General features: G+C 43.7%; 1 long non-coding RNA gene across 1 annotated transcript; it reads right to left on the minus strand.

Annotated features, from left to right (window-relative positions):
- Positions 1–258: 258 nt before the first annotated feature.
- On the minus strand, positions 259–19,363 carry LOC145547143 (uncharacterized). The gene is made up of 5 exons (XR_014083573.1): positions 16,794–19,363; positions 11,467–11,599; positions 6,034–6,120; positions 1,484–3,403; positions 259–607 (listed from the first exon to the last, which is right to left on the minus strand). It is a non-coding gene; the product is annotated as an uncharacterized LOC145547143 (long non-coding RNA).
- Positions 19,364–19,647: the final 284 nt, after the last annotated feature.

Consider the following 19,647-nt stretch of genomic DNA (forward strand, 5'->3'; position numbering starts at 1 on the left):
CCCAGAAAGGGGAAACCTGCCACATTCATGCTGTTCCCAGACCCCCTTAGGCTGTTCCCTCTGTGTGGACCACCCTCTCCCCTGGGCCAAGCTTGGTACACTCCCTGGGGAGATCTGGCTGGACTCCCCACGAAGGAGGCCTGCGGGAGACCTACTTGAAGGCCTCTGAGAGCAGCTCTGTCTCCTGAGTAAAATGGTCACCATGACTATCTCCCAGGGTTGTGCAAGAGGAAAACCAGAGCATATTCAAGCCAAACAAAGGGTTTGAAATTGCTTCTTTACTTCTGTTTCCCCACATTTCATCAATAAGGCTGGCAACCCCCAAGCCCCCGTTCTGGGAGCACCTCAACCAGCCGTTCCCCTGCTGACGGTGCTGAGTGGATGTAACCCTAGCGGAGGGACGGCTCTATGCCGTTTGAGATGCTCCTCAGCCTTAGGTCCTGGCTCTGACAAAGGATGTACTCAGTCTCGCGGCCAAGGCACCCAAGGCCTGGCGGCGGATGGAAGCAGAGCTGCAAAGATAGCAGTCGTTGGAGGACGGCAAGGTCAGTGACCCTGTGAAACCTAAGCGCGGTTTGGAGGTTTGGATGGAGAGAGCCAGGAAGCACTGGTAATGGAGGAAAAGTGAAAAGAGAAAAATCAATGGTGCAGGAAGCTTTCCTCACATCCTTCAAAAGGCTGCGGGGAAAGTGGGGGAGGGCAAGCGGAGCTGGGAGTGTATTAGCTGCCAGATCCCGTTACCAAGGGAGCTGTGGAGCCCAGGTGCCCTGAGGCCTCTTGGGAGATGGCAGATAATTACAGATGGGTCTCTGGTTTGACACAGCTCCGTCTCCAGAATGGGGATGGAATATATGACCCCTTCAAGGTCCCCTTATCTATACCAAAGCAGGTTACTGCAGGACAAAGAGAATTCAGGCGGCTGTCATATAATTAGCCCTGTTGTATGCTTCCTTTGGCGTTTAAGAAAATCTCCCATGAAAGTCCTAAATGCTCAAAACCACAATGAATTTGGGGATTTCACTACCCTTTCCCCAGCCGTCTTTCATTTAAAATAATAAAAACTCTGAGCTCCTGACATCTTGATGACAGAGGCTTGATGGGCAACAAGAACAGGATCTTTAGTTTTCATTTGATATGTGTGTTTCTCCTTGGTTAAGGGAGGGTGGGGTATGTTAGAATATTAATGCGGAGCATTTAGATGAGGCTCTTAATTTGAAAGAATGTGAGAATTAATGCTTGAGTTTAATCGGAGCCTGAATCCTCACAGATAGATTTGTACCCTCTTCTCCTTAATCAATCTCACCCTAATTAATTCTTTCTGTGGCTCAGTCTTGTTGCATTAGATAGTCTGCTGATTATTTCCACAATCAAGAGACTGTGTATTCATGCATTTTTAGTAAGGGATGACTGCATCCTTTTTCATAAGTGATCCTGCTGGTTGGCAGTTGCAGCAGCTAAAATAATTATAGAGCAGATTACTTACTTTTAAAGCATTGTTTGCTGTCATATTCATCCTAGGTGACAATTTGGAAGAGCTCTGTAGGCTGCTGTAATCGGGCAGAGGAGCTGGATATTTAATGTGGCAATTTTCAATGTCAAGTGCTGTTTATTCATAGGTCAATGCCTTTAAAAAATAATAAACACAGGGGTAATTTGGTCTTGCTGGCTGATGAAACCATTCTAATTCTATGCTTAGTTTAAAACCTTGACTCTTAGAAGAACCTTCTTCTGGAGACTACCAGGTACCTTCTACCTTCAACCATGACTGGTCCAAATGTGGTTGCTCACGTCTGGTTATGACTTACATGAAGGGGTACTCTCGTATCAGACCCTGCAATCTAGAAGGCTTGAACCAGGGGACACCGCAATTTAAAAGCCTTAGATGTTTTCTGTTTAGCAAGAGGACAAAGGGAAATCCATATGAGGGAAAAGACCGCTTTTTATTTTGGAAAAAACACTGAACTTTTTGATCATGCAAAGGAAAGCTTGGTGCTTTTCTAGAGTGGACAGGTTGAGACAAGAGGAGAGCAATGGCTGTGCATACTAATACAGAAGGCTGTCTTCCCAGTGGGCAGACAGAGCCACTACTCAGAGCAGAATTTATTCCAGGGGTCACGTGGTAGAGGAGAGGCTTTCCTCTTCTTTGAGGGAAAACAGAGTTGGGGCCTGAACTCCAGGCAAAGGAGATCTGGCCAAGGGCCCTCCTGCCTGTGAGAGCTGAGTTAACCCTGCAGGCTGATGGTGGCCTAAGGCAGTCGGGGCCAGGCGTGGTGGTGGTAAGAAGTGGTGGTGGGTGGTGGGGACATGCGGGGCACCCCAGGTCATGGGTCAGTGGACTCCAGGAGAGTCTGTAGACAATCTTCAACTTCATTGTTTTTATTCTGTAATTTTAACTCTCTTTTGTCAACCTCAAGCCTTCAGCAGTTTTCTTAACTTTACAACCTTAAGAAAAATAAGAGAAGAGCCTGTGTCTACATTTGTCACAAAGGTGGGGCAAGAGAATGTGATTTTCCTTTTGATCCCCTCCTTAAAGGCTGTTCAAGAAGGCCTGGTGGTCCCAGAGCCCACATCAGGGGCCTCAGATTGGCCCTCAGGAAGGTAGAGACTCATAGGATCTAGGGGACGATAGAGGCTCAGGTTGAGGCCTTGCTCAGGTGGCAGGTGCAGAAGTGGGCAGGGATAGACCTCCTTCCCCGTATCCTGGAGAGAGAGACCTTCAAAAGGAGAAAGTACAGCTTGCAAATTACCTGGCACGGGTTGTTGGCCAGCGGCCATCTGGGCTGCCCTTAATATATACTGCAGTTGGCTAGAGTCTCAGAGGTTGTCCTGCCCTCCCTGCTCTCCACACCAGCTGTTCAGGGAAATTGCCAAACTGTAGCAAACTCCAGCTCATTTCCCAGGAACGCCACTGCCAGATGCTCTGTGGAGCTCAGAGCCAGCAACTAGAGGTGTCACTGAACCTTAGGTCATAACTTCCACCCCTACTGCAGATGAAGAAACTGACCAATTCTGGGGCCATCACTGTCTTCAGTGAAATGATCAAAAGAGGTGAGCTGCCCCCACCCTGGATCTCTCACTTCACTGGTAGGGAACCTGGGCTCGGAGAGGTAACAGGACTTGTTCAAGGTTACTCTATTGATCAGGGACAGGTTCGTGGTTTGGGTCCCAGGTCCCCCAACCCCTAATCCAATGCTCTTTCTAGATATTTCATTCCTCATGTGAATTTATTTCTCACTGGAGAAAAGCGGGTGGGCTGCAGACATCCAGCCAGCTGGCCCTTTATTTACCAGATCACCAACACTTGTGTTGTCCTTCCAATCTCCAACGCTCCTTCAGGAGTCTTAAGGACACCTCCTTTGATCATTTCACTACAGATAGTACAGGTATTTTTCAGTTTTCTTACCTGTAATATGGAGATAATAATAAGAAAGGTGGTCATTAATTGAGTTAATTCCATGTAAAGAACTCAGAACAGTCTGGGGTACATAATAAGTGCTCAAAAAGAGGGTGTATGTGAGCTTAACTCACTTCGTTATGTATGAAAGGCTGTGCCTGAAGGTGGCTGGAATCCAATGAGAGTCAAATTTGAGTGGGGACAGTGCTCTGAGCCCAGCACTCATCAATCAGTCGGTGGTCCTAGAAGCTATTAATAGGAGAGGAACAGCAAGACCCTAATAGCTCCCAATCACCTGCTCTGGTCAACCAACCCACAGGGAAGCCCAGCCCCAAGGCTGCGGATGCAGGAGGAGAGAGAGCGAGCAGTGGATGATGCACTTAACACTTTCCTATCAAGCCCCCTTGAGTTCTAGGCTCACTTACCAGGTTCAGTTCTACAACTTCTGTCCTGCGTTTCATAATTGGGGAGCCTTAGTGTGTAGGACCCTGGAGAGGTAAAGGTTTAGTGTGGAAATGGAAGAGGGCAGAGGACCTCCATTTCCTCAGAGCAGTGGGAACCTCCGGGCTACATGCAGGGAACTCATCTTGTTTATTTTTTCCTGTACTCTTTGTTCCCCTTCCTCTCCTTTCCTTCATTCTCTGCCTTCCTCTAATATTAAGTCCCTCACTCCTCGCATCCCAACCGTAGAGCTCACCACAGAAAATGAGTCAGACTGAAGTGAGGGGGCCAGCTGAGGAGATCCCCTCACACCCTGGGGTGGGGGTCAAACCTGGTTTGACCCCTTCACCAAGGTGAGTAAATCCTTCGGAATTAGTGTGCAAAGTGGACTGGAAAAGAAGGAGATCTGCCAAGGAAGCCTGACGCCCAGGGCTGTTGGCTGAGCTCTAGAGCCCCTGTAGACAGACCAGAAAGCTAGCTAGGCTAGCTTTTAGCCCCAGCTCTGGTGGTGCTGGAGCACCTGTGAGGCAGGTCTCAACTCTGACCCCTGCTCTAAGCTCTCTCAGGCCAGGGTTGGGGGGCGGAGCGGGGGGAGGGACGGGTTGCAGGTGCTTTTCAAGGGAGTCCAAAGATCCAGCTTGGCTGTGTGAACTGAGGTGGGCCTTAGCCACTTTGAACTTCAGTGTCCTTATTTGTAAAATGGGGAAAATACCCACCTCCTGGCTCTGGCTGAGATAATGTATGCCAGTGTTCTGCGAACTGTGAAGTTCAATACTGAGGGTAGTTATGAATACTTTCAATGATTAAAAGAAATCATCATTATCTTTTTCAGCTCCTCTTGAGGCGCTTCATACAGTGCATAGGTGCTCAATAAGTAACTAATCGTGATGTTGTGATTTATAATAAAAAATATAGATTTTGTATTCTTCCTTTTTTGGGCTAAGAACTCCTAAAATCCTTGAAATTTCCTAAGTTATTAGAGTGATAAAGGTGTCTTTTGTTATTCATAACAAGCCTCTTTCAACCACTTTTGAGTTTATGCTAGTGTGGTGACTTTCAGAAAACCGGTAGGTGACCTAAGGATGGGGGCTAGTTGCCAGGGAAACCAGTCATGATTAGAAGGCTTTCAGCTCCCCCTCCACCTCTAGGGAAGATTAAAGTCAATGATCAATGATTTAATCAATTGTGCCTATATAATGAAGACTCTATGAGGCCCCAAAATACAGGGTCCAGAGACCATTCAGGTTGGTGAACACGTGAAGATTCAAGAGAATGGCACAGAAGCTCTGTACCCCTTCCACGTATCTTGCCCTGTGTATCTCTTCCATCTGTCTGTTCCCGAGTTACATCCTTTTATAATAAACCAATGATCTATTAAGTAAAATGTTTTCCTGAGTTCTGTGAGCCTCTCTAGCAAATGAATCAAGCCTGAGGATGGGGTTGTGGGAATCTATGATCTACATAGCTGGTCATTCAGAATCACAGTGACAACCTGGACTTGAAGCTGGTGTCTGAAGAGGGGATGGGGGACAATCTTGTTGGACTGAGCCCTTAGCCTGTGGGATCTGATGCTTTTTCCAGGAAAATAGTTTCAGAATTCAATTACATTTTAGGAGGATTCCTGGTGTCACAGAATTGTTTTTTTAATCGTATATGTGTGTGTGTGTGTGTGTATGTGTGTGTGTGTGTATATATATGTATATATATATATTTTGAAGCATAGTTAATTTATAAAGTTGTGTTAGTTTCAGGTATATGACACAGTAATTCAGTATTTTGTGTGTATATATATGTGTGTGTGTCTGTATATATATATATATATGTAAATATATAAATATTCTTTTTCAGATTCTTGTCCCTTATAGGAGTATACTTCCCTATGCTATGCAGTAGGTCCTTACTGGTTCTATTTTATATATAGAAGTGTGTATATGTTAATCACAAACTCATAATTTATCCTTGTCCCCTCCTCCAGAATTGTTTGATGTGTGAAAAACCCACACATCTGGTGTCAGAAGTGTAACGGTGTCGTAGTGGAGTATTGAGAGGGTAAGAGACATGCAGGAGGAATGCATGTTTTATTTTACAATGATGATGTCAGTTTTTTCTATATGAAGCTTGCATTGGTCAGCTTAGACTAAGTTATGCTGTGTAACAGGCAATCTCAGTCATACAGGGTTATTTCTCACTCATCTTACTTGTTCATTATTCAACTCTGTTCCATGTCTTCTTCATTCTTGGACTTGGGCTATGGAGGTAGGACCTCTCTGGGGAGTGTTCACCTTCTGGGAGAGGAAAAGAACAGTGAGGAACTACTCAATGGCTTTCACAGCTTTTGGATATGATGTACATCACTTCCCATTGGAAAATGAAGTCATATTCAATTTTAACATTGGTGGAGTAGGAAGTATACTGTTCCTATAGGGAAGAGCATCAGGGAAGGGCAGTGTAGGGGTGGTAGCAAATATTCTTTTTTTTTTTTTTGGACTTTAATTTTTATTACAACAAAAATTGTATAAAATAACTGAAACTTTTTACCCTTGACCAGCATCTCCCAATTTCCTCCTCCCCCTGAGACCCTTGAAACCTGCATTTTATTCTTTGTTTCTATGACTTTGACTATTTTAGATTCCAAGTTGCTATGGACTGAATGTTTCTGTCCTGCTAAAATTCATATATTGAAACTATTCCACAAAGTGATGGTGTTAGGAGGAGGGATTTGGGGGACATAGTTAGGATTAGATGAGGTCCAATAGCCCATGTGTATGTTTGAGGCACATGAGTGTTAGTTGCTCAGTCGTGCCCAACTCTTTGCGACCCCATGGACTGCAGCCCACCAGGCTCCTGTGTCCATGAGATTTTCCAGGCAAGGATACTGGAGTGGGTTGCCATTTCCTTCTCCAGTAGCAAACATTCTTAAACAAATAATAATCTACTTGAGAAGCAGCTTCGTATTTTGAATATATTATAGCTTTAAATGGCTTCCCTGATGGCTCAGATGGTAAAGAATCCCAAAGAAAGGCAATGCCAAAGAATGCTCAAACTACCACAAAATTGGTAGCTACTCATCTCACATGCTAGTAAAGTAATGCTCAAAATTCTCCAAGCCAGGCTTCAGCAATACGTGAACCGTGAACTTCCAGATGTTCAAGCTGGTTTTAGAAAAGGCAGAGGAACCAGAGATCAAATTGCCAACATCCGATGGATCATTGAAAAAGCAAGAGAGTTCCAGAAAAACATCTACTTCTGCTTTATTGACTATGCCAAAGCCTTTGGCTGTGTGGATCACAATAAACTGTGAAAAATTCTGAAAGAGATGGGAATACCAGACCACCTGACCTGCCTCTTGAGAAACCCGTATGCAGATCAGGAAGCAAGAGTTAGAACTGGACATGGAACAACAGACTGGTTCCAAATAGGAAAAGGAGTATGTCAAGGCCGTATATTGTCACCCTGCTTATTTAACTTATATGCAGAGTACATCATGAGAAATGCTCGGCTGGAAGAAGCACAGGCTGGAATCAAGATTGCCGGGAGAAATATCAATAACTTCATATATGCAGGTGACACCACCCTTATGGCAGAAAGCAAAGAAGAACTAAAGAACCTCTTGATGAAAGTGAAAGAGGAGAGTGAAAAAGTTGGCTTAAAGCTCAACATTCAGAAAACTAAGATCATGGCATCCAGTCCCATCATTTCATGACAAATAGATGGGGAAACAGTGGAAACAGTGGCTGACTTTATTTTGGGGGGCTCCAAAATCACTGCAGATAGTGACCACAGCCATGAAACTAAAAGACGCTTACTCCTTGGAAGGAAAGTTATGACCAACCTAGACAGCATATTAAAAAGCAGAGACATTACTTTGTCAACAAAGGTCTGTCTAGTCAAGGCTATGGTTTTTCCAGTAGTCATGTATGGATGTGAGAGCTGGACTATAAAGAAAACTGAGCACTGAAGAATTGATGCTTTTGAACTGTAGTGCTGAAGAAGACTCTTGGGAGTCCCTTGGACAGCAAGGAGATCCAACCAGTCATCTCCTAAAGGAGATCAGTCCTAGGTGTTCATTGGAAGGACTGATGTTGAAGCTGAAACTCCAATACTTTGGCCACCTGATGCGAAGAACTGATTCATTGCAAAAGATCCTGATGCTGGAATAGATTGAGGGCAGGAGGAGAAGGGGATGACAGAGGATGAGATGATTGGTTGGCATCACCAACTCAATGGACATGAGTTTGAGTAAACTCCTGGAGTTGGTGATGGATAGGGAGGCCTGATGTGCTGCGGTTCATAGGGTTGCAAAGAGTTCGACATGACTGAGCGACTGAACTGAACTCAACTACCTGAATTGCAGGAGAACCAAATTCAATCCCTGAGTCAGGAAGATCACCTGGAGAAGGGAATGGCTACCCACTCCAGTATTCTTGCCTGGGAAAATCCTATGGACAGAGGAGCCTGGCCGGTTACAGTCTATCGGTTGCAGAGTTGGACATGACTGAATGACTATCGCACACATAGCTTTAAATATACTAATGTTTATGTAATAATAAACTATGTATTGTTGATTTTGCTATACCCTAAATCCATGTACCCACATTTTGCCTAATCTTCAGTTCCCACATTGTCTTGCCGTCTCTGTGCAGCCTTCTTTACTGATCACAGCATTTATTGCCTCTGCAGTGTACCCTGCCACTCTTGCCAGCCTTTCCTGGCTGCTGTCCTATGTCTTATCTCCCATAGTAGATAGGGAGTCTTGAAAATAGAGACTCCGTTGCACATTCCACTGAGGATCTCAATCTGTTCACGGAAAATAGTAAGTTCTTAAGGAGTCAAGTTGAATACTTTAGTATGGAATTTCACTTTTAGGGAGTAGTCTTCTGTGCTAACATGATATGATTCCCATTTTGACAGATGGGAAAATTGAGGCTTCAAGAAGTTTAGTGCACATTCAAGATCAGGACTGGCCTCCCAGACTCCTGAGACCACTCCAGCACTCTTACCACCCAAGCTGCCTTTCACTGCTGCATGGTATGCATGACTAAAGCACATTCAATCTTTATGAATCATTTCTGAGACCCATGTTCAGGACTGTCTGTGATCTGTATCACTGAGGTAAGATAAATGGCATCCACTGGAAGGTCAGCTGCTGAGTATATTGGGTTAAAGGAGCTAAGGAAGTAAATCACTCAGTAAGTGAACATCAAAAGGCCAAGGTATTAAACTCTAAGTTCAGTTCAGTTCAGTCGCTCAGTCGTGTCCGACTCTTTGCGACCCCATGAATTGCAGCACGCCAGGCCTCTCTGTCCATCACCAACTCACGGAGTCTACCCAAACCCATGTCCATTGAGTCAGTGATGCCATCCACCAGGATTTAATTTATTTGTTACTGAGGCAAATTCCACTTTTACTGGATGCTAATAAAAGCCTGAGCTCTGTTGCCAAGCTTCAAAAGAAATCTTAGTGGTCATTTTACCCTCCATTGGTAAGAAAATGGAGACTGTCAAATTCAGGAAGGCTAGAAGAAAGAGAATAAAGGAGAGAATGCAGAGCACTTCTCCCCTCCCTTGGTCTGTCATCTCTCTTTTCAAGACAGATGGAATCACCTCATCTTTGTCATCTGGATCTTGGTGCTCTGGGAACAGAGATCTCTTCCTGTGGCCAGCATCCCCTTTGGATAGCCAGTTACTTTGGGCTAGAAGGTGGAAAACTCAGCATTTCTGTAGATGTCAAGCTCAATAGAGGAGCCCCTCTGCCCCTCTAGAGCCCTTGATTCCTTACCTTTGCTCATCCCAGACTTCTCTTGCTTGTTCTCTTTAACTAGCAAGGCCACTGTCAACTACACATATGTCCAGTTCACTTAGACTAGAAGTCACTCAGAAAGCTTCTTCTCCTCCTGGAATTCCCTTTTCAGCTCTCAGAGTCAGGCCATATTCCATGCTTGCTCCAACATCTCATGTAAAGACTACTTGTTTCAGGAAAGATGCCAGGCTTGGATTCATCTGGATGCCCTCATTCCAGGGTGCCACCCCAGTTCAGGACAGTTACAAAGAGCTATGTACGTGGGATCTACTTAACATCAGCATGGCACAGGGAAAGGGCACCAGTCGGAGGAGTCAGCAGACTAGGGATCTAATCTTACTCTTACAGGTGCTGGAAGTGTAGCTTTAGGCCAGTCACTTGACATCACTAGGCTCAGTCTTTCTTATCTACAAATATGATGAGAGTGCCTACCTTACTGACCTCTTCCAGCAGTTTGTGAGATTCGAGAGGGTTGACATGTTCATTCATTGAATAAATTCTTATTGAGCAGGTATCATCTGCTAGATCATATGGATACAGCTGTGGATAAGAGGAACTCAGTTCTCTCTTTCTTTTTTTTAAAAAAAATTTTGTTTTATTTATTATTTATTTTTGGCTGTGCTGGATCTTCATTGCTGTGGGCAGGCTTTCTCTAGTTGTGGGAAGTGAGGGCTACTCTTAGTTGTGGTGAGTGGGGGCTGTACTTTGTTGCAGTGCATGGGTTTCTCACTGCGGTGGCTTCTCTTGTGGAACGAGAAGAATGGTGACATCATGTCACAAGAAGAGCATGTAGGATGGGATGTATTCTTGCAGCCATTTTTTTTGGTTATTTTTTGTTTTATTTGGTCATGCCGTGTGGCATGTGGGATCTTAATTCCCTGGCCAGGGATTGAACCTGTACCCCATGCAGTGTAAGCACAGAATATTAACCACTGGACTGCCAGGGAAGTCCCATGATAGCCATTTTTGCAAAGTACAACTTGGTCCATTATGATAACAATGTAAATGCTCGGGTGAGTGCTGGGCAAATGGAAAATGGTCAGCCAGTGTTAACTGTTTGCTGTTAGGTGCTTTGATGGAAAATCGTGTGATTTCTGATGACTCTTAGAAAGTCCAAAACATTATGCAAATGTGAGGGATTGGTCTTTTTATTCTGTATTCCATGGTACCTTTTATTTTCCTTTAAGGTCATTTTAGCTTCAAGTTTCCCAAGAGCAGAGACCACATCTTCTTAACTTTGCTGGATTATTTCACTCTTTGATTTATTACCAGAAAATATGAGCTCCCTTATTGATTGTATAGATGAGATATAAAGGAGATGTAAGATTGGCCTGTGAGAATGAAACTAGAAAATCAACACATAATGGATGCACTCGTGGGTGTGTTTTATGTATTTAGTTATTATGCTGCTTCTTAGTTGCTCAGTCAAGTCCAATTCTTTGTGACCCAATGGGCTGTAGCCTGCCAGGCTCCTCTGTCCATGGGATTTTCCCAGGCAAGAATACTGGAGTGGGTTGCCATTTCCTTCTCTAGGGGATCTTCCTGATGCAGGGATCAAAATCTGTGTCTTTTACTTGACAGGTGTCTCCTGCTTGGCAGGTGGATTTTTTAGCTATTTTTAGTTATTTATATATGTATACATATACATATATATTACATATAAATATATACATATTGCAAACCACCCCAAACCCAATGGCATAAAAGAATGATCATTTGATTGTTCAAGATTTTAGGCAGGCAGGAATTTGGGCAGAGCTTGGCTGAGACACTCATCTTTGCTTTATCTGATGTCAGCCATGCATCTTAAGAATCAAGATGGCCTCACTCACATGTCTGGGTGCTGGCTGTCCACTGGGGCGCCTTGGTTCTTTCCTATGTGGCTTCTTATCCTCCAGGGTCTCTTTCTCTCCGTATGACCTCCCCAACAGGTTAGCTCAGATTTCCTCCCATGGAAACTGTTTCCTAGAAGTCCAAAATGGAAATAAAAAATATGGCATATGACATCAGTGGGCATCTGGACCCCCACCAGTTAGCAGGCACTGTTCTAACAGCTTTATGTGGATTAACTCATTCCATCTCCACAGCAACTCCATTAAGTAGGGTCTATCAGTAGCTCCATTATGCAGGTGGGCAAACTGAGGCAGAGAGTTTAAATATTAATAACTTGCCTGGGGTTGTGCAGATCATTCATGTGCCCAGAGCCATGCCTATGGGTCATTCCTGTGCTCTACTGTTACTTTTTTAATTTTTATTTTTTTGAAAAATTTATTTATTTTTTAATTGAAGGATAATTGCTTTACAGAATTTTGTTGTTTTCTGTCAAACGTCAACAAATTTTTATTTTTTAAAATTATGAAAGTAATTTAAAAATGCTTCTAACACATTTACAGGAGACTTGGAAAATACAGAACAAGATTACATATAGTTTCACTATATACTACAGTTATTTTTTTAAGTAGATAAATTAAGTTTTTTAGTTGGAGCTTCAATATCAAACTCTCAAAAATTAATAGAATAAATATACAGAGAAGTAGAAGGATATAGTAGCCTTGAAAAGCACTGTGAACCGATTCAATATAATTACGATTTATATAATTTTCACACAACAGTAGGATACAAATTCTATTCAAGTTCCCATAGAATATAAACTAGGAGACATTGGAACATACTCAGGGACATAAAACAAGGTACAAAAATTTCATCATCTAAAGACATTGAAATCACACAGAATCTGTCCTCTTATCACTGTGGAATTATGTTAGAAATCAATATCTAAAGATATTTGAAAATAACCCATATATTTTAAAGTGCAGTCTGACACTTATCAACAGAGATCTTCAACTTAGCCATTGAAAGGCTCAATGAAGTTGACTGAAAAAAACACAGAGGGTGTTGGCAAAGAAAGGATTTAAATGAGAAATTAGTATCAAAATGAGAAATTAATATTAAATGTACTTCAAACAAAATTTCATGTACTTGGAAATTAAATGTCCACTTTTAAATGATGAGTATATCTAAGAAGCCATAACAAGGAAAATTAGAAAATTATTTGTAACAGAATAAAAATGAAAAGAGAATTTACCAGAATTTGTTGCATGCAGCTGAAGCTGCTCAGTGCAGTGAAATACAATATGGAGTCCTGAATAAGGTATGAAAACAAATAATGGACACTAGCATAGAATTTTGTGAGATTTTAACAAAGTCTGTACTTTATCTACGGTCATTTCTTAAATTGCTGACAAGGCTCACAGACTGGGTCAGAATAGTCAAAATAATGTGGATAACAGCAATTAAACTACAGACTATTGAATGGCTACTTCCAGCACAAGGGGCTTTCCAAAGCTTCTTTACCTCACGGACTCCTTCTTTCCACCCCAGAGCCCTGCAAGGTAGCTCTTACTCTCCTCATTTTGTAGACAAAAAAACAGACGCAGAGAGGTGAAATTATTTGGATAATTTGCCCAGGCAAGATTTAATGATAGCGGACTAACTTGCATTAACCAACCTGGAGAAAGGGTGTGTGGATGGCAAGGGCGAGGGGACAGAGCCCCCAGAACTGCCTGTGGGGAGCGGCCTTCATCTATGGACATCTTGGCCCTGGGCAGGGTGAGGCCCGGGCTGGCAAGAGGCCATTGCTGTCCTCTGCCGGGTCACTACCTGAAGTCACTTCCTCCTTTGCTGTGGCTCCTTGCTCACTAAACAGCCTTCTTCCTATAACTCACCTCCCTGCACTGGGTGCCTGCAAGGAAAAGGGGTGCAGGCATATAGAGGCAGGGGTTCCAGTCTGCTGGGCACTTTACTCAGGACTCTCATACTAGCCGTTCCCTTTGCCTGAAACACCTCTGATCTTGGCTCTAAGGAGGTGGCCTTACTTTAGCTAAGTGGCCCTTCTTCCTCATATTCCCCACACCTAACCCTGGTGTTTATCATTCTCTATTAGCTATTTATAGATTTAAAAAATTAACAGGGACTTTCCTGGTTGTCCAGTGGTCAAGACTGCGCTTCCACTGCATGGGGCATGGGTTCAATCCTTGGTCAGGGAACTAGGATCCCTTGTACCACACGGAGCAGTCCCCCGCCAGGAAAAATTAACAAATTCTTGTTTACAGCAGTTTTGGGTTCAAAGTTAAGTGGAGCTGAAGGTATGGAACATTCCCACGTAAGCCATCCCTTTCTCCACCTCCCATATGCACCAATGTGACACACTTATTTCCTCAGTATTGACCAAAGTCCATAATTTATATAAGCAGACATTCATTTTGTTATACATTTTATGGGTTTTGAAAAATTTGTAATGGCATATAACCAACATTATAGGATCACACAGAGTAGTTTTATTGCCCTAAAAATTCTCTGTCCTCTGCTTATTTATCCCTGCTTCACCCAAACTCCTGGCAACCTTTGATCTTTTTACTACAGCCATAGTTTTGCCTCTTCCAGAATGTCATGTAGTTGGAATCATACAGTATGTAGCCTTTTCAGATGGGCTTCTTTCACTTAGTAATATGCATTTAAGTTTCCTGTATGTCTTTGCATGACTTATTAACTCATTTCTTTTTATTGCTGATTAATACTCCATTGTCTGGATGTACCACAGTTTATTTATCCATTCCCCTTCAGAAGAACATCTTGGTTGCTTCCAAGTTTGGGCAGTTATGAATAAAGCTGCTGTAAATTTTGGGTGCAGGCTTTTGTGTAGACCTAAGTTTTCCATTCCTTTGGGTAAATATCAAGGAGCTTGACTGCTGGATCATGTGGTAAGAGCATGTGTAGTTTTGTAAGAAACTGGCAAACTGTCTTCCAGAGTGGCTGTTCCATTTTATAACCCCCACCAGCTCCAGGTCCTCACCAGCACCTAGTGTTGTTATTATTTCTGATTTTGTCCATTCTTAATAGCGGTGTAGAGGTATTTCATTGCTGTTTTAACTCACAGTTCCCTAATGGCATGTGATGTTGGGCCTCTTTTCGTATGATTATTTTCCATCTGCATTTTTTGTGGTGAAGTATCTATTTGTTCAGATTTTTCCTCCAAATTTTAATCGTGTTCATTTTCTTATTACTGAATTTTAAGAGTCCTTTTTTAACATTTTAGTTAACATTCCTTTTCAGATGTATCTTTTGTAAATATTTTCCCCCAGTCTGTGGCTTACTTTCTGATTCTCTGGATAGATATTTATTTTTTTCTCCCCAACTAAAATATATGTTCTATTAGATTAGAGACTTTTATTTATAGGTATTCATTAAATATTATAAATAAGGGAAGAAAGAAGAATGAATTAGCATTTTGGTCTGTGTATCAGTGTTTTATTACTCTGGTTGAAGTTAATCTACCGCTAAAAGAGAATCCACCCTCAGCCTGTTGACAACATCAAGTTTTGGAGCCTGATGAGGGAGAGTCTCAGACCTTGGGAAATTCATCCAAGTTTGCTATGGCCTTAGAAACCCTCCTGGGCACCAGCTGGCCTCTTCCATTGGCACCACCCTCTTTCTCGTTATACAGCTTCTTTCTATTATCAGCAGATTGTATTTCTTATGGATGATGATGGGTTTTCAAAACTGAGACCCTCTCCCAAGTATTTTGCCTTCTACAGAGGAGTGCACAGTTATGTCCAGTTCTGCCAGTCCTGTGTCAAAGAGTTCCTAAGGTCCTGCCCCAAAGGGACCACCAGCACTGTTGTGGGGTTGTTTGTATGTAGCTCACTTGGCACTGGCCACTTTACTCTCCCCAGTTTGTTTTCTTTTTTTAAAAAAATTTATTTATTTATTATGGCTCTGCTGGGTCTTCATTGCTCTGTAAACTTTTCTCTAGTTGCAGCTAGTTGGGGCTACTCTCCATGGTGCACAAGCTTGTCATTGCGGTGGCTTCTCTTGTTGCAGTGCACAGGCTCTAAGGCGAGCAGGCTTCAGTACTTGCAGCATATGTGTTCAGTAGTTGCAGTAGTTCAGTAGTTATGGTTCATGGGCTCAGTTGCTCCAAGGCATGTAGGATCTTCCCGGATCAGGGATCAAACTTGTGTCTCCTGCATTGGCAGGCAAATTCTTTACCACTGAGCCACCAGGGAAGCCTCTTCCCAGTTTCTGCCCTTTCACTCCAGCAGCCTCTGGACCCTGCTGGGCTGTGAGAGTTGATCTCGACCTGGAATTTGTGTTGCTGTACCACCTTCCCAGAAATAGGTGTTCAAGATATTATGTGCTAATCTCCTAGCAACCCTTGCTGTCTTTGGAGCTGGGAAAAGGTAGATGGAAACAGATGGGTGTGGTGGTAACAGTGATAATAGCTAATTTTTTGAGCACTTAACATGTGCTAAGTCCCATACTGAGTACATAATAAATATTATCTAATGTAATCATCAGAAACTCGATAACACAGGCATGTGTGTACTTAGTTGCTCAGTCGTGTCTGACTCCCTGTGACCCCATGGACTGTAGCCCATCAGGCTCCTCTGTCTATGGGGATTCTCCAGGCATGGAGAAAACCCAGGGGATTCTCCCTGGGTTGATTCCCAACCCAGGGATCAAACTCAGGTCTCGTGCATTGCAGGCAGATTCTTTGCCATCTGAGCCACCAAGGAAGCTCACTTATTACTATTATCATCCCCATGTTTCAGGTGACCAAACTGAGTCACAGAGAGGGTAAGTACCTTTGCCAAGGTCATTCAAAAAACAAATGGCCAAGCCAGGATTTAAGCTCAGACGCTGTGCCTTGCTTTTGAACACCACACCATAGCCCTCTTGCCTGCTGCAAAAAGTATCTTCCTCACAACTCTGCAGAGCACACAAAATTGGCCTTTTGCACCTGTGATTCTGGCTGCCCTGCCTGAACCCTGGAGACTTCCCCAGGAGCACCCCCCCCCCCCCCCCCCCCCCCCCCCCGGTTCTGGCATCCTCTTCTCTTCAGATTCTGCTGCTCCCCACGGAGCCTCCGTCCTCCCCCAGAAACTTGCAGCTTCGAGGCAAAGGTGCCCTAATCTCCCCCTCCAGTCCTCCTGGAGCTCTTATTAGCAGTACCTTCTTATAAGCCATTCAAGGAGACCTTGCGGGTTCCAAAATACAGCATTTAAATAGTTTATTGCCTCATAAACAGCACTCCGCAAGGACGCTGCAGGCCTGTGTTGGTTGAAACACTCAGTTCCTGTGTTTTCAGGTTTGGCCTTACCTTTCTCGGCTGCGGTTACTTTCTTATTCCGGGCAGGCTGACTTTTGTCAGGGCAAGGTTGATGTGGGGGCTGGCAGAGTGCCCCTCCTGTATTCCCATGTGTGATGAGGCACTAGAGGGATGTTCTTCTTCTCTTCTTCATTCTGAGTGAGCAGGGTTTATCCAAGGGGATAAAAGACTAGAGAGGGGGCAGGAGAAAGGACTAGGAGACCTACAGAATACAAGAGTCACATCCTGAGGGTCATCCACTAGAGTGTTTCCCGGGAGATCAGTAGTGGCTAACCATGTAGATTAACCTCGAGTCCTCACATCCTCTGGTGTCCTCACCACAAATGAGAAAGTGGAGCCTGGGGAGTGACTCTCTCCAGTTATTATACAGCTAACAAGTGGATCCACTAAAGATGGTTCAAACAAAGAGATTTCACTTCACAAGGTGAGGGTGAGGTTAAGACTGATAAGGCACCTAGACAGGAGCAACCACAAGATGTTCCGAACACCTACAAGCCTAAAAGATCAAGGAGTGGAAAGAGTGGGACCAGAGATGGGTGAGAACTGGACCCATGGAGGTCGACCTAGAATCGCAGAGGGACCCAGCCACTGCCGGGACCAGGATTCAAAGCAAGGAAGGAACAGGGAAGAAATACCCCGACTCTCATTTCTCCTGATCTCCCATCCACCCGGAAGCTCCCATTGGCCAAACCCATCCAGAACGCAGATGCCTAAAGGGGTCAATCATCCAGGCACAGGATGGAGGAGGATGGAGAAGAATGAGCAGGATGGAGGAGAAGGGGACATGTGTGTGCGTGTGTGCAAATGGAGTGCAACCAGCATAGCAGTGCAGCTAGATTTTGAGCCATGAGCTCTTAAGAGCCCTTGTCCTTTGCTGTGGTTCTTTCAAGCTGAGATGCCCCTCCACCATGCAGCACCGGATGGATGCACTGGCCTGACTCACCTCTTTATTAATTAGAATGATTCTTCTCCCACTTTTCCCTTCCTCCTTCCCCCTGTAGGAACCTCTCCCAGAGAATGAAATTGCGTGGGCCCAGGCTTTTGGCCAGCTGGATCCCACCACAGCCCTGACTGCTGATTTCATGGGTTTTTTGTTTACTTATTTTTTTGGATTTATGCTGACATGGCTTGGTGATGGATCCTGGAGAATTGCCTCCAATTTCTAACTGGCCATCTTCCCTTCTCACACTCCACCTGCACCAGTTCAGTATTTCCACTGAAGTCTTGCATTTCTCTAGATTTTACTGCCTTTACTATGAGTGGTCAGCCGATGTCATTACCACTGCCCTGTTGCTGTTCTTCTGGGCAGGGACTAACGCTAAGTGAGTGCTCTGATTGCCCAGACCAGAGAGAAGCTGAAGCAGTGCTGACTGTCTTGGGTGGTAACCCAAGATCTAGTGTAAGACATGAGGGGTATAAAACACAAGGGGTGGTTGACTGGAAAGCATTGGAACACTGAAAGGTAATCCCTCCCATATGTAAGAAAGCCACTGTCAGGGCAAGAGGGACAGAGAAAAGTTTGTCTTCTACTGTGTCTAATATGATACCAACAAGGTATCTCTCTTTTCCTTGCAGCTTCTAGACCTGCTAAACCTGGCCAGTCAGATGTTTGTCCCAAAACATCATTCCTTGAGGCAGTGGGACTTCTGGATATCCCTGTCAGACCTGAATTCTTGACTTCTCACAGACTCCCCTCCACACACCCACCTGGATGCTGATCTCCAGTGTCTGTCTGTCTTGCATTTCAATCATCAGCTTTACAAATGATGATTATGACAGTGACGATCCCAACATTTCCCACACTTGAGCTGCTGTTCCAAGTACTTTATAAATTTCACAGCACTGTTATTATCCCCATTCCCAGGTGAGGATAGCAGGCTTTAGCAAGATCACATGATCTGGCCAAGATCATAACTCAGTTGGTAAAGAATCCGCCTGCAATGCAGGAGACCCTGGTTTGATTTCTGGTCAGAAAGGTATGCTGGAGAAAGAATAGGCTACCCACTCCAGTATTCTTGGGTTTCCCTTGTGGCTCAGCTGATAAAGAATCCACCTGCAATGTGGGAGACCTGGGTTCAATCCCTGGGTTGGGAAGATCCCCTGGAGCAGGGAAAGACTGCCCACTCCAGTATTCTGGCTAGAGAATTCCATGGACTGTACAGACTATGGGGTCGCCAAGAGTTGGACACAACTGAGCGACTTTCACTTCACTTCACTTCATACACTAGTAAGTCTTACATAGATCCTGAATCCAAGCCTAGAGAAGCCTCCAGGGCCCACATCTAGCCATGACCCTGTATTGCCTATTGATGACAGAGGGTGGGTTTTTCTTCTTCCATTTACTTTGTAAAGGCTTTATTAAATTATAATTGATATATAATTAACTATACAAACTGATGAGTCCTGACATATGTATACAGCCATGAAACCATTGTTATAATCAAGATAATGAGTATGTCTATCACTTCCCAAAGCATCCTATGCTCCTTTGTCATCCATCCTTCACTACCCCCCACCTCGTTCCTAGGCAACCAACTGTCTGCTTTCCATCTCTATAGATTAATTTGCATTTTCTAGAATTTTATGTATGTAAACAGACAGCATGTTGTTTTGTTGTTGTTTGTTTTTTTTTTTGGTCTGACTTCTTTCAGCATAATTATCTTGAGGTTCATCCATGTTATTGAATGTGTCAATTCCTTCTTATTGCTGAATAGTGTTCCCCTCTACACATATACTATATTTGTTCATTCATTTGCCTCGTGATCGACATTTGAATTGTTTCCAATTTTTGATGATTAGAAATAAAATTACTAAGAAAGTCTTTTGTGGACATATGCTTTTATTT

Source organism: Giraffa tippelskirchi, chromosome 4 (genome assembly GCF_054371585.1).
Source record: "Giraffa tippelskirchi isolate mGirTip1 chromosome 4, T2T-mGirTip1v1.2.pri, whole genome shotgun sequence".
Lineage (NCBI taxonomy): Eukaryota > Metazoa > Chordata > Mammalia > Artiodactyla > Giraffidae > Giraffa > Giraffa tippelskirchi.